Source organism: Nycticebus coucang, chromosome 21 (assembly GCF_027406575.1).
Source record: "Nycticebus coucang isolate mNycCou1 chromosome 21, mNycCou1.pri, whole genome shotgun sequence".
NCBI classification, from domain to species: Eukaryota; Metazoa; Chordata; class Mammalia; order Primates; family Lorisidae; genus Nycticebus; species Nycticebus coucang.
The window spans coordinates 42,459,524-42,474,056 of NC_069800.1; the positions used below are offsets into that span (position 1 = coordinate 42,459,524).

At 51.2% G+C, this 14,533-nt stretch overlaps 1 pseudogene across 1 annotated transcript in view; it reads right to left on the reverse strand.

Annotated features, from left to right (window-relative positions):
- LOC128574262 (fer-1-like protein 4) overlaps positions 1 to 10,279 on the reverse strand; it is a 46,795-nt pseudogene extending 36,516 nt beyond the window's left edge. Inside the window, exons 1-19 of the transcript XR_008376655.1 lie at positions 10,201 to 10,279; positions 9,873 to 9,928; positions 9,386 to 9,474; positions 9,200 to 9,292; positions 7,554 to 7,667; positions 7,327 to 7,368; positions 6,893 to 7,051; positions 6,320 to 6,381; positions 6,069 to 6,199; positions 5,787 to 5,858; positions 5,623 to 5,707; positions 5,228 to 5,387; positions 4,937 to 5,120; positions 4,670 to 4,856; positions 3,718 to 4,079; positions 3,257 to 3,365; positions 2,882 to 3,059; positions 2,652 to 2,787; positions 2,105 to 2,209 (exon numbers count right to left, since the gene is read on the reverse strand). The product of XR_008376655.1 is annotated as a fer-1-like protein 4 (transcript). The remainder of the gene's footprint in view (positions 1 to 2,104; positions 2,210 to 2,651; positions 2,788 to 2,881; positions 3,060 to 3,256; positions 3,366 to 3,717; positions 4,080 to 4,669; positions 4,857 to 4,936; positions 5,121 to 5,227; positions 5,388 to 5,622; positions 5,708 to 5,786; positions 5,859 to 6,068; positions 6,200 to 6,319; positions 6,382 to 6,892; positions 7,052 to 7,326; positions 7,369 to 7,553; positions 7,668 to 9,199; positions 9,293 to 9,385; positions 9,475 to 9,872; positions 9,929 to 10,200) is intronic.
- Between the last annotated feature and the right edge of the window lie 4,254 nt (positions 10,280 to 14,533).

Genomic DNA, 14,533 nt, shown 5'->3' on the forward strand with positions numbered 1-14,533 from the left:
AAAATAAAAAAATCTGCTCTCTAGCCGGGTGTTGTGGTGGGCACCTGCAGTCTTAGCTGCTCAGGAGGCTGAGGCCAGACAGTCGCTTAAGCCCAGGAGCTGGAGGTTGCTGTGAGCTGTGATGCCACAGCACTCTACCGAGGGTGACAAAGACTCTGTCTCTTAAAAATCTGCTCTCCTCTCACTTCTGTCAGACATCTGCCCCCCTTTTTGAGACAGAGTCTCACTAAGTTGCCGTGGAGTTGAATGCCAAGTGCTGTGCCATCATAGTTCACAGCAACCTCAAACTCCTGGGTTCAAGTTATCCTCTTGCCTCAGTTTCTCAAGTAGCTAGGACTATAGGCGCCTGTCACAATGCCTGGCTAGTTTTTTTACTTGTAGAGATGGGGTCTCGCTCTTACTGAGGCTGGTCTCAAACTCCTGAGCTCAAGCAATCCACCTGCCTCAGCTTCCCAGAGTGCTAGTATTATAGGCCACCACTCCCAGCCAGACCTTCTCTCATTTTCCATATCTCAGTAAACAGCACCATCTACATAGTTGTTGCAAGCCAAATCTTGGGGGGTGCCCATTCATGACTCTACATTTTCCTCATCTCCTATACCCATCTGTTAGCAAGTCCTGAGGTGTCACCTCCAACATCAAAGTTTCTCTTGAACTCATTCCCATCACTCCAACTCCACGGCAGCCGTCCTGGATTCAATCCATCAACATTTACCACCCGGTTTATTACAATGTCCTCTTTAGCAATCTCTCCATTTTTTCTTTCACACCATATCCTCCCTCACGGTTCTTTGAAAGGATGAATATAAGTTAGAACATCTCTCTTTCAAAACGTTCTTTGTACTTGTAGATAATAATTTGGAAGAAATAAAAAAGGAGAAAAAGAAGTTTCTTCGGTTCCTCATCTCCCTCAGTGTAGAAGTCATGGTCATTACAATGCCCTAAGAGGCTCCATATGGTCAACCCCCAGCATCCTTCCATGCTGCCTCCAACCTCATCTACTCTGCTCACATGGCCACAAGCTACACTAGTTTCCCTTGGTGTTGGTCAAACATACCCTTCTACCTCAGGGCCTTTGCACATGCTGTCCCCTCTGCCTGGAACATCCTTACAAATATGGTTTGCTCCTTCATCTTCATGTCACCTTCACAGTAGCCTCCCCTCCATGCCCCTTCTAAAACTTCAATACCTCTCTCTAACACTTCCTTGCTTTATTTTCTCCTTTAACACTTCTCCTTATCCTACTTAACAATATTTCTGCCTCTCTATCACATGGTTATTATCTGTGTCTCCACCCAGCCCTCACCCCACTCCCTACACCAGAATGTAAGCTTCAAGGATTTTTATGGGCAGGAAGGCTTTTTCACTACTATTCCTGTGCCTAAAACAATGTCTGGCATAGTAGATGCCATAAATATTTATTGAATAGAGACAAATAACTCTTTGGAGAAAAGGATCAGAAAAACACTTAAGTACCTGAAGCAGACAATGGAATTCAGAGCAGTGAAAGTCAAAGATGACTGGAACACACTTACGTGGTTACAGCATAACCTGGTAACTAGAGACCAGTGGATGATACAGAGAGAAAGTTCAATGGCAGAGCTACATCCTGCAGTAGGTGAGAGGAGAAGAAATCAAGATCACAGTTGTGGCTGTTGGAGCAGGGTTACCTCCTCCACTTTGGCAGGAAGGAAGGAGCACAGATGGAGGCAGAGGGGGCAGCGTGGTGGCCTGGGCGGGGGAAGGTGAGGCTCCTGTTTTCTCAGGAAGTAGGAGAGAAGGTCACTAGATGGAACAAGTGTGGAGGAAGGTAAGAGGGGAGTTCTGAGGAGACAGGACCTGATATGAGCCTCTAAGAGTGGGAAAAGGAGCACATTTGGAGGAGGAAGGCAGCCCAAGCACCAGAGGATCGGGGGTGGCCTAATGCCCAATAACCTCCATCAAGCTCCTTTGATAAGGACAGTCATCTCCTTCCCTCTATGCTGTAAAGTGCTGAGGGAAGCTGTAAGTCACCCTTGGGTCCAAATAGTCATCGTGAGTCTCCCTTGTGTCCCTCACCCTGGAGTTGGCCTGGGGACAGGAAGCAATAGGCCTGGCTCTCAGCTCACCCGCTTCCAGCCACCAACTCTTCCAGAGTCCTCTTGAGCCATGTGCAGGCGCCTGGCCCAGGCCTGCGCTGCAGTGTCTCAACCTCCTGCAGCCCCTGGTCCTGTGTAGAGGGTTGAGAGTCTTGAGGGCTCCTGACTCTGGCCTCCTGTAGACCACAGCCCCCTGACCCTACTCCAAAGGCACCTCTTGTGTCACCCTCCTTTGGTAACTAGGGACCAGTGGATGATACAGGAGAAAAAGGACAATGGCAGAGCTAAATCCTCCTTTGGTTCCATTTGGGTGATGGTTCCATTTTTCTAGTCCCCTTCTGGCCCACACCTGTCTCCTGATCCAGCCCCTCCTGGATCTAACAATTCTGAATCTCTGTCCTTCTACAACTTGTGGTTTCCTTGGTTTGCCCAGAAGCTATACTTTTTGGCCTCTGTGACTCCTGACCTTGCACTAACATCACAGGTGATGAGCCCATTAGCCCCGCTCCAGAGGTCCCTTCAAAGGCTGTCATGTCCTTGCAGTCCCTGTGGCCTGGTGTCTCCCAGGGGCACCAGCCTTGCACTCAGCAGCCTTTCTGCCACTTTGCTCACGCAGTTGCTGCTATGCAGGTGCCATGTGTAATCCTCCCAGCAGCTCCACACGTGTACACATGGCTTGCGGTGACGCAGGGGCAGGCAGAGATATGGCCTAAGCCAGGTGGAGAAAAGCAGAGGCTCAGGGGGACATTCTGGGTCTTTAGAGACCTCCCAACACCCTGCTTTCAGCCACCAAGAGCACTCACCCACTGCCATCCATGGGCTCAGGCCGCTGAGCCGGGGTCCCCAGCTCCTCTTCCTCTTCCTCTGTTCTGGCCCTCACATTGGACTGCAACAGAGGCTGTGCATCCCTCACAGCACCCTCAGTTCCCTCCCAGACCCTGGAAACTTGGTCCAATTATTCCTCATGGCGGCCAGCGCGACCTGCCTCAGGAGAAGCAAGGGTCAGTAGGCCTGCGCTAGGCTGAGGGTCAGACCCCTTCCTCAACTGCCTCTGCTTCAATAGAAGTCAAAACCCACCCCTTACTGAAGACCAGCAGCCCTTGCCAGAGGCCTGAGGTCTAAAACAAGAGTGACCATCCTCAAACCATGACCTTCAAGGGTTTGGCTAAGCCACACACCAATGGAAATCTTGAAGCTGATGGGCTGGGAGGCCACAGCAGGGTTAATTATGGTGGCCTCAAAGAGTACACCAAAGAGCAGGAAGTCTTCGCAGGGCACCAGGGCATTCTGGAGAAGAGAGTCAGGCTGGAGTCAGCCCCCCTGCACTATGCATAGCCACAACACCCACAGAAACACATTGTAACCAAGGCCGAGAAGTCACTGTGGGTAACCTACCTCCCTCTCTACCCCTGCAGCCCCAAGGCATTGGCCCTGGGGATTGGTCTTTGGCCCATCTTTAATTGCTCAGCCCTTCTTATCCCAGCGTGTGTACATACACGGAAGCCCATGTGTACACCCACTGCACTCTTTACTCAACCCCCAAATTAAGACCCCCTCAATGTGCTTAAGGCCAGGGAGTGGATTACACCCTCCAGAGCTGAAAGAAGTCCAGTCCCCTTTACTAAGCCCCAGCCCCCACCTCTGGCAGTGGCAGCAGCTCCTCCATCTCCACCTCCATGGCACTAGGACTCTCAGCTCCAGCCGCACTGGAGCTGGCATCCACGTGCTGTGGAACCCCCATTGGCATCTGACCCCGACTGGCTTTCTTCTTCTTCTTTCAGGTGAGCCTCGACAACCTGGACTGGTGTTGGGCCTGAGGAGTCTCAAGTTCAGCTCTCCCTTCTAACACCTCCATGGATACAGCCACCAGAAGGCGGCCTCGGAACCAAATGCCTTGACCAAGGCCTTCATTGAGACTTTGAAGACCATCCCAAAGACCCACACTGGGTGGTGAACCATAGAGAGGCACCCAGGCTGGGCCGAACGTGGGGTTAAACCCGGCTGTAGGGAACGAAAATGGTATTCTGGAAGGGAGCCAGAGGCAGGTGAGTACTAGATCTATGAATCACACCTGTATCATCTCCAAGTGCTAGGAAAGTAGGAGCAGGGCAAGGTCTCAGCTGCAGGTGCCCTAAACCAGCTCCGCTTCCCAAGGCTACCAACCTGCCTCTAGAGGCGGAGCTGGAGCCCTGGAGGTAGAATAAAGTTGGGATGGAGCTTTGGCTTATCTCTCAGGGGCTCGGGTAAAAGCACCTGGGTAGACCCTCTTCTTTCGCTTCCTAGGAAGGGCAAGGCTGGACATGTGGCTGGAGTCAGGATTTTGTTAATGGAGGCCAAACCGAGGATGGGTTTCACAGTATGGGGACAATAGGTTTGGCTCTAGAGGGCAGGGCCTGTTTGGGAGCAGCTTTGTTTGTTTTAGTTGGGGGTGGGGATTCTATTTTTATTTTATTTTTTGTTCCTGGAATGGACAAGGCTTCCTAAGCCGAGGTGGGTAGCGAGGATGAGGTTTGCGGTCGGGAGTGGGACAGGGGGCGGAAGCGAATCGAGGCCGAGTTTGCCGCCTAGACTCAGGTCAGGACTCAACCCACCTGCGCGGCCCGGGTGCGAGATCTGCCTCAGGTCCAGCACGTGCGTGGCGAGTGCCACATCAACGAGGGGCGCATGGTCCCGCAGTTGCGGATGAATACTCCACGTGAGCGGCGGGAAGAGCTCCACGAAATTCAGCTACTCGTTCCACTCAGGCGCTGTTGCCTCGCGGCACACGGATGTCTCACCCTGAAGGCGGCAGAGACCGGTCAGCTCAGATCTGGCTCTGAGTGGCGGCGCGGTGGGCACCGGGCGGGGGCGGCACTTACCTGCTGGCCCAGGAAAGACACCCGCTCATAGGGCTCCCTGAGGACGCGCTGGTGGTGCAGGGCGCGCGCCAGGCTGCCCAGCAGCCCCTGGCGCAGCGCGGGAAGCCCCTCGGCGTGGTACACGCGCACGCGAAGTTGCGCCCATGGCCTCTGGGCTGGCACCTGGCGCGGCAAGAGCAGGTTCCTGGGGTAGGGGGCACTGAGAGGCTGCAGCCTCGGCCTCCCCCCTTCTTCGGGACCCGGAGTTCATGCCTGGTTCTAGTCGTCCCTTTCCCCTTCACCCCAGCTCACTTCTCCATGTCCGAACTGTGCCCTGGGCCCGGGGGTGGCAGTGAAGGGGGCAGATTACCGCGGGCCCTCGCGAACAAGGTGACTTTGACAAAGCCCTTGGTCCCGGCGCGGGTGTCCCGGGGATCATACAGCGGAGCCCATTTCTGGTAGAAGTGGCCATCTGGGGGGTGGGAGGTGAGGGCCAGGGGTCAGGGATGCAGGAGGATGTCGTAAGGCTGGGGCTCCCGTCTGGCTCAGAGAGGAGCAGAGGGAGGGCAAAGAGTTCAGCCTTGGTGAGAGACGGCGCGCTCTCAGAAGTTAGTGCACGGGAGTCGGTGCAGCGTCCCTGCCCAGAGCATCAATTTTCCGGGTCCTCGTCGGTGCAGACAAGTCTCAGTAAGAGGAGGGTTTAGTACCTGGCTGGTCAAACACGATGCCCAGGTCCATCCTGAAGGTACCTATCCAAGTGGCAATAAAGGGGAGGGTCTGCGAATGGAATGCCTGGGGGTGGGAGTGTTAGGGGAGTTAGTCTTGGAGATTTCTGTCTCCCCTTCGCTAACTGAAAACTCCCATCCCTAGCCCACCTCTCCGTAATCTCCAGCAGCAAGTCTTGCAGGCGAAGCTGGGTCTTATGAAATTCGAACAAGAAGTACTGGGTTGTAGCAGGAGTGAGAGGTTAGATGTGAAGAGCTGATGCCAGCTTACGCTGACCCTGGCAGAAAGAGCACCCCCCTTTCAGGGCCCCCCAGCCACTGCTCATCTGTAGGCTCAGTTCCACCCAGGCCACGCCCCCTCTGGGGACTCTTCCTATCTGGGTACAACCTATTCCCTCAGATACACCTTCTTCCTTGGTTGTGCCCACCTCGTTGTAGAAGAGGCAATTGGTGCCACGCTGTGTGGTGGTCACTCAGCGCTGCTCCCCAACCTGCACTGCCACATAGGGGTTAATGTTCACTCCCACCAGCTTCTGGGCCTCCAGCATGGTGATGCCCAACCGAGGGGTGCAAAAAGTGGAAGAAAGGAAGCCAGACCTGCCTGGGTAGGGGGAGGAATATGTGTCCCCTCAGAAGATGGGGTACTCTCCTAGTGTTAGGACCTGGAAAAACAGCAGTACCTGGAAGTCTTAGGCTTTGGACATGTGGAAGGGATCCCTGAGGGCCAGGTTCCAGGCTCAGCTGCAGAGAAGCTTAAGCTCAGCTCCCACGTGGCCCCTTCCCACCCAACCACCCCCACACACACTTGTGTGGTGCCAAGGACAAGATCTTCTCTCCCTCTGAACTTTTGGATTTTGAGTCCTTCAGGTCTTGGACTTTATTGTCTCCACCTCAACCCTTCACCCAGAATTTGACTCATTTCTGGAGCCCTGAAATGATCCATTCATTCATCAAAGATTTATCGAGCACCTACTATGTGTGATCACTGTCTTAGGCACCAGGACACTCCAGTGAACAAAAGAGACAAAACTCTTTGCCCTCATCAAGCTTTAATCACCTGCATCTATTTAGCCAGTATAACTGTGTCCATGGATGTGGCAGTATCTATGCTATGGATGAGCAACTCCTGACTCCAGGGTATCCACGCTTCCCAAATACCAGAGGCCTGGGTGTTTGTGAGGGTAGGTGGATGTGGGTCTGTGAGCAGACAGACTCACGGGTAGGGTGTGGGAGTGCTGTGGATACAAGTTACCTCTTGAGGGGGCTGAACACAACCCCTGAGAGCTCCACCTCAGGCTCATCCTCCAGCTCCAGCTCCAGCTCATTGTTCTCATCATCCTTCTGGCCTAGACTTCGAGCTAGCCTGCGGCCCAAAACTACTGCTCACCGCTCCAGCTGGGCCTGCCCAAGCCTGATAGGAAAGGCCCTCAAAGGACATGTCTGGAACCTATCACTCATTTCTGAGCATCCCTCAACTTCCTGGACCTTAGGACTGACTCGATGGATCCCAGGACAGACTCCTAATCCTGGGACCCCTCTAATTCCAGAATTGACCCCTAATTCTAGGGTTGACCCATCACCCTGGAATTAACTCATTACTGTTCTCCAGACTTGGGGCTGACCCCATTTCACTGACTCCTAATCCCAAGACCGACCCCCACTGACAGGTCATCCCCCTACACTTACTCCAGCTCCTGGAAGCCCACACTGGGGATGATCAGCTCCGAGCTGAGGGGAGGAAGAGAAACAAAAGAGAGAAACAAGCCTGACTACAGAGCTACAAGCCTATTAGTCCACATCCAAGGGATCACAGTACTGGCTGATCCAGATTGGAATTGGGTATCACTTCTTTCCAGGCCCTGCCTAAGATGGGGCCACCAAGCCTTACTAAGGTTGCTGGGGGTGGGGGTTACCTGTCAGAGATGGGTGCCCCAAAGTTCTCCTCTGCCCAGGCCCCAGTAGCACCCTCTGGAGGCAGGTACTTCAGGTCAAGCTCCACCTGGATAGGAGAGGCCCAAGGACAATGCCTTTTATTCCATCCATAAGGAGAGACCCTCCTGGCCTGCATCCATGCTACTTTGTGAATCCTCTCTAATGGTTAATAATGTTGACTAATCACAACCTATGAAGAACTTACCATGTGGCAAGTTACCTCTTGAGTGGGCCAAACATGAATCCAAAGTTCCCTCACTGATCTTGGAAATCATTGACCGTGGTCTTCATTGCTCTGCATGGTCTGGCCCCACCACCCTTTCCAGCTTCATCTCATCCTAGGTTCTGCTTCTGTTCTGCACCCCAGCTGTGCTCCTCCAGGACACTGGGAGTTTGCATAAGCCTTTTCCTCTGCCTGGAACATTCTCCCCTCCTACTTTGTTAATGCTTATAATCTGTCAGGTCTAAACTCAAGCACTATTTCCTCAGGGAACCTTTTCTAATCCCCAGATAGGCCACACATACATGTTGTACACTCTCTCCCAGCTCCTTTTGTTAGGTAGGACCAAATCTGCAGGTGGCAGGTGTAGGCCAGGAGGACAGCTCCTAGGGGCAGAGAAACTGGGGACCAGTCTAAGAAGGGACTGCAAGAAAATGTAGTTAAAACTAGAAATCTGAGGTTTTGAGGTTTACACACCTGTGGAGCATATATGGATGCAATCTTGTATAAGAACACCTGTCAATCATTTGGTAATATGCTATACCTCCTGTAAGCCCACCTCTGGACCAAGCCAATAAAAGGAAACCATCTGTGAGTCCTCGACATCTTTCTCCACTTGCTGGAGACTGATCCACTCCTCTGCAACATATTTTCACTTAGTATAGTGTCCTTTTCTGTGATACAGTTCTTTGTGTGGAATTGTTTCCTGTTTGTGATCACTCCATCACACTGGCCCTGGTTGTGATTCTTCCAAGCAAGGAGCCAAAGAACCAGGACAACAGTCTGCCAAGAGGCCAGGCCTGACACTTTGTGACATGTGCCAATCACAGTTTTACACTGATTTGTGTGAATTATTTGTTTAATGTTTGCCTCTCTTTATAGATAGGGAACTCCAAGGGGGCATATATGCTTAGCATAGCACAAGGCTTATAATAAGAGTTAACAATGACAGACTGAGTGAAAAATTCAACATTTTTGTATGATTCCACATTATGTAAATGAGAAAACAGCTAAATAACTTGTCCAAGTTCTCAGATGGGAAATGACAGATCTGAGATTTGAAGCCAGGTCCATGTCTACTGGACTGCATAACGTTCTGTGAAACACCAGAAAAATCCAGCCCAGTTCATCTTTGTCTCCCATAAGATTGAGCCTGCTGCAGGGTCAGGGAGCAGCACAGAACTACTTGTCTTCCCCCATGGCCATACTCCTGGGCCTCAGAGTTCAGTCTGGTTCTTGGCATGTGGGACGCAGGAAAGACCCTCAAAGGACTATTGACTCTTGACTCTGGTCCCCCTGGGTGAGGAGCCTTGGTACCATTTCTGTCTGTGTCCAGGTTTTCCCAAGAAATGGGACTTTCAGGCCTGGAGCTGGCAGGCTGCGGGATAGTGAGGGTTTACCGGGAACACTCGAAGATTCTCAACCACTAGGGCCTCCCGTAGCACCAAATGCCCAGCATTCTGTAGCTCTTGTAGGGAGATTACCAGGGTCCCCAGAGGCCTGGGGGAGTGGCATAGAGCAAGAATGACCCAGAGGAATGGAACAAAGCCACTCCACCCACACCTGCATTCTGGTACCCCCAGACCTACTCACCTGGAGCTAAATACACGACTACAGTTGACTACCTGTACAGACAAACACTCGCCAGCCAGTGGAGCCCCATAGTGGGGCCAACGGAACAACTAGGTACAGGAGGAAGCTTATGACACTCAATGCTGAGCTGACCTTAACCCCCAATTCAGAGCCTATTCCCATCCCTGGAACAGGAGCCAATCCTCCAAACTTGGAGCTAACTCTAGAACTGGTCTCCAAAACTGGGAACTGATTCCCCCAACATGGGATTGACTCCAAATTAGGGCTGACATGGGGGCTGACTACCAATCAAGAACTAATCCTCCCAGTCTTGGGATTGACTTGTTCTAAATTGGGTCTGATTTCTCAAGCCTGAGATTGACTCCCCACCTCCAGACTCTGTTTCAAGACTACACTTCTCAGAACCCAGGGACAAGCCCCCTAACTCCAGGATGGACTTGATAGGAGACAGACCAGTTCTCCTCATCCAGGAACCAACTGTACTGACCTCACTGATATCTGCTTCTTGACCACAGCGAATTTTTCTTGTTTTCTGGGTAAAGCCTGCTCAGAACTGAAACTAGTCATTTATTAGCCCCTCACAAACACACACAAAAATCATTTGCCTCCTCCACCCTTGGCCCAGTATCCAGTCCCCCTGGATTTACCCTTAAAGAAAGGCAGAAGATAGGAAGGGAAGGAGGCAGAGGGTTGGAGAGAAAAGGCAGAAAGGAGACAGGCTATAGAGAGGGCAAGGGTTTGGGTTGAGGTTAGAGAATGGAGGACCAACAGCCCTGCACTTCCCAAAACCCTTAGATCACCACTGCAAGCCTCACCCCAAAAACTGAGCTTCACTTGTCGGTCATGGGTACCTGGCAACCCTGTTAGTCGCTACACACACATGGTCAGAGCCATAGTCCTAGTGCCACTGGCACTCTCTCTGCCTGCCTGACCTCCTGCCCACCTGCCCCCCCGCCTGAATCGCCTCTGACTCACTGGACTAACCCAGCAAGTTCAGCAATCCCTGCCCTTTAGTCAAACACACAGATAGCAAGCTGGGGGACGGCAGGTCATGGGTAGGGAGGGAGGAGGGACTTAGACTAGGGGGTAAGGTCTTGTAGTTAGCTCAATCCTCCCTGCCTGCTCTAGCTGAAAGCTGACAGGACTGCTTCACCCTCCATCCTAAAACCTTGTGGGGTAAGACCTAGGATAGGGTGAGGATGGAGGCAAGGGGAGAGAGCAGGACTTTAGTCTGGTCCCTGCCCGCCTATGAGGCCTCAAGGGCCTGGGTCTTATATTCTTTCTTTTTTCTTTTCTTTTCTTTTTTTTTTTTTTGAGACAGAGCCTCAAGCTGTCACCCTGGGTAGAGTGCCGTGGCATCACAACTCACAGCAACCTCCAACTTCTGGTCTTAAGTGATTCCCTTGCCTCAGCCTCCCAAGTAGCTGGGACTACAGGCACCCCCCACAGTGCCCTGCTATTTTTTGGTTGCAGCTATCATTGTTGTTTGGCGGGCCAGGCTGGATTCAAACCCACCAGCTCAGGTGTATGTGGCTGCTGCCTCAGCCGCTTGAGCTACGGGGGCCGAGCCTTTATATTCTTTCTTATTCATCTTTCTCTCCTCTATGCCCAGTTCAGGTTGTGGTTCATGGTAGTCTCTCAAAACACTGTCTAAATAAGTCAGGTGCAGTGGCTCATGCCTGTAATCTCAGCCCTCTGGGAGGCTGAGGGAGGTGGATCACCTAAGCTCATGAGTTTGAGACCAGCTCTGAGTTAGAATGAGACCTTGTCTCTAAAAATAGCCAGGCATTGTGGCGGACGCCTGTAGTCCCAGCTACTCTAGAGGCTGAGGCAAGAGAATTGCTTGAGTACAAGAGTTTGAGATTGCTGTGAGCTATTAGGCCATTAGAGCTATTAGCCTCTACCAAGGCTAACAAAGTGAGACCCTGTCTCAACAAAACAAACAAACAAAAAAACACTGTCTAAATAAATGGACAGATTAATAAATGAATGCCCTACCCTCCTTCAATAGTGCTATGGGCATTCAACACATTCGTAGAATTAATGAGTGACTTAATGTGTGTCCCTAGCTTGTACATAATAGATGTTCATGCCAGAAGGTAACAGTCCTTAGCTTGGGGTCCTAGGGCCCCAGTGGGACCATAGAAAGGTTCCATGGACAAGAAATGTCTACAAACCTTTGAAATTTTCTGTAATATATTGAGCATGTAAATTATTTTCTGGACAAAGAGCTCCCTAGCTTAATAACCCTTAAACAGATATGCAATACTTTTAGTGAGTGAAGTAATGACTGCATCCTGAAGTCTGGACCAGTAATATGTAACAGCAACTATGCATTAACTGCATTTCACAGCCATCCATTTAATTATTCTATTTAATAACACTTCCTACATGCAGGACTTGTGCTGTACTGCCCTGTAGGGAGTTGAGCCACAGAGAAGCGATCAGATGTGTTCTGTCTGTGAAGCCTGCAATTCCCATGAGATAAGGAAAGGGTCTGAGGCCAGGGAGGCTTTCTTTTCTTTGAGACAGAGTCTCACTTTGTCACCCCTGGTAGAGTGCCATGGCACATAGCTCACAGCAACTTCAAACTCCTGGGCTCCAGTGATTCTCTTGCCTCAGCCTCCCAAGTAGCTGGGATTATAGGCACCCGCCACAACGCCCAGCTATTTTTAGAGGTGGGGGTCTCGATCTAGCTTAGGCTGATCTTGAACTGTGAGCTCAGGTGATCCGCCTGCCTGGGCCTCCCAGAGTGCTAGGATTGCAGTGATAGGCACTGAGCCCGGTCCCTGAAGGAGTTTTTTTTGTTTTTGTAGAGACAGAGTCTCACTTTATGGCCCTCGGTAGAGTGCTGTGGCCTCACACAGCTCACAGCAACCTCCAACTCCTGGGCTTAAGCGATTCTCTTGCCTCAGCCTCCCGAGTAGCTGGGACCACAGGCGCCCGCCACAACGCCCAGCTATTTTTTTTTTGGTTGCAGTTTGGCAGGGGCAGGGTCTGAACCCACCACCCTCGACTGAGCCACAGGCGCCGCCCAGACCGAGTCTCACTATGTTGCCCTCAGTAGAGTTCTGTGGTATGCTCACAGCAACCTCACACTCTTAGGCTTAAGTGATTCTCTTGCCTTAGCCTCCCAAGTAGCTGGTACTACAGGCACCCGACACAACGCCTGGCTACTTTTTGTTGTTGTTGCAGTTGTCATTGTTGTTTGGCAGGTCCCAGCCAGGCTCAAACCTGCCAGCCCCAATGTATGTGGCCGGTGCCCCAACCGCTGAGCTGTGGGCGCCAAGCCCTGAAGGAGTTTTTTAAAGGACTGAGAAGACAGGCATTGGAGGCAGAGACAAACATCCAGGGTGGAATGAAGAGTGTGTTCTGAGACATGTGATTTGTTTGGTTTGGCCTGAATGCAAGGAATATATATTAGGCATCAGCAGCAGGTAAGATTAGACAATCAGAGGACCTGAGTCTTGCTATGCGATTTTGAGTCAGACACCATCCCACCTTCTGTTTCAGCTTTTTGATGTCAGTCCTGGGTGGGAAAGCCCTATTCTGCCTATTTCCCTGTTGTTAGATATTCAAATGAATTTGGGGGTGGGGTCTATAAAACACCAGATTAAGAGGGATGGGTTGTTCTGTTTCTAAGTAAGGTCCGGGTTAGACCTGAAGAGCTCAGATGTTGAGGGAGGGCTTTACCTCCCCCTTTTAACAGATGAGGACTCTGGGACCCAAAGGAATTCATAGTCAGACAAGAAACAGGCCAGGAGCAGGGGGTGGCAGACAAGAATCGCTTAGTTTGGAAGGAGAATCAGTCATGTGCCCCTTGGAAAATAGGTGTGTCTACAAAAGACACCCACCCCCTCAACCGTTTTAAGATAATTAATGTTTTCATAAACCTTTCTTTTTTTTTTTTTTTGTAGAGACAGAGTCTCACTGTACCGCCCTCGGGTAGAGTGCCGTGGCGTCACACGGCTCACAGCAACCTCTAATTCTTGGGCTTAGGCGATTCTCTTGCCTCAGCCTCCCGAGCAGCTGCGACTACAGGTGCCCGCCACAACGCCCAGCTATTTTTTTTGTTGCAGTTTGGCCGGGTTTGAACCCGCCACCCTCGGCATATGGGGCCGGCGCCCTACTCACTGAGCCACAGGCGCCGCCCTTCATAAACCTTTCAATGCTGAGTTATTTAAAGAAAATTTAATTAATAGACATTTGGGAAGTATAATGTTTGCTAACATATTCAAAGAACTTCAAAAATAATAAAAGAGGCCTGGCATGGTGGCTCATGCCTGTCTCAAGAAAAAAAAAAAAGAAAAAGAAAAATCTACTTGGGAAGCTGAAGCAAGAGAACCATTTGAGCCCAAGAGTTTGAGCTATGACATCACAGCACTCTACCAAGGGTAGCAAAGTGAGACTCTGTCTCAAAAAAAAAAATAAAAAATACTGATGTCATCCCTCTGGAGCCTGCTTGGGCATCTCACCTCTGGCTAGAACACAGCTTAACAGGTTTTTCCTGAACTGCCATTTGCACTTTCCCACATTCCAAGGAAAGTGTGATGTGGTGGGAAGAATACTGGGCTAGAGGGCAGAATTTTGGAATTCTAATCAGTTATGTACTGTGTGGTCTCCCTTGCCCCTCTCTAGACTGGTTCACTCAGCTGTGTAACTTGCACAGGATGCCCTGCATTGCTTTTGGAATTGTGGTCTTTAATCAGAATCACAGAAGTGGTTGTTAAAAATGCACAGACCTGGGCTCGGGCACCTGTAGCTCAGCGGTTATAGTGCTGGCCACATACACCAGGGTTGGCGGGTTCGAACCCAACCCGGGCCTGCCAAGCAACATTGACAACTACAACAAAAAAATAGCCAGGCATGGGTGGCGCCTGTAGCTCAGTGAGTAGGGTACCAGCCCATATACTGAGGGTTGTGGGTTCAAACCTGGCCCCAGCCAAACTGCAACAAACAAAAAATAGCTGGGCATTGTGGCAGGCACCTGGGTCCCAGCTACTTGGGAGGCTGAAGCAAGAGAATCGCCTAAACCCAAGAGCTGGAGGTTGCTGTGAGCTGTGACACTACAACACTCTACCAAGAGTGACAAAGAATAAAAGAAAAATAGCCAGGCATTGGGGCAGGCACCTGTAGTCCCAGCTACTA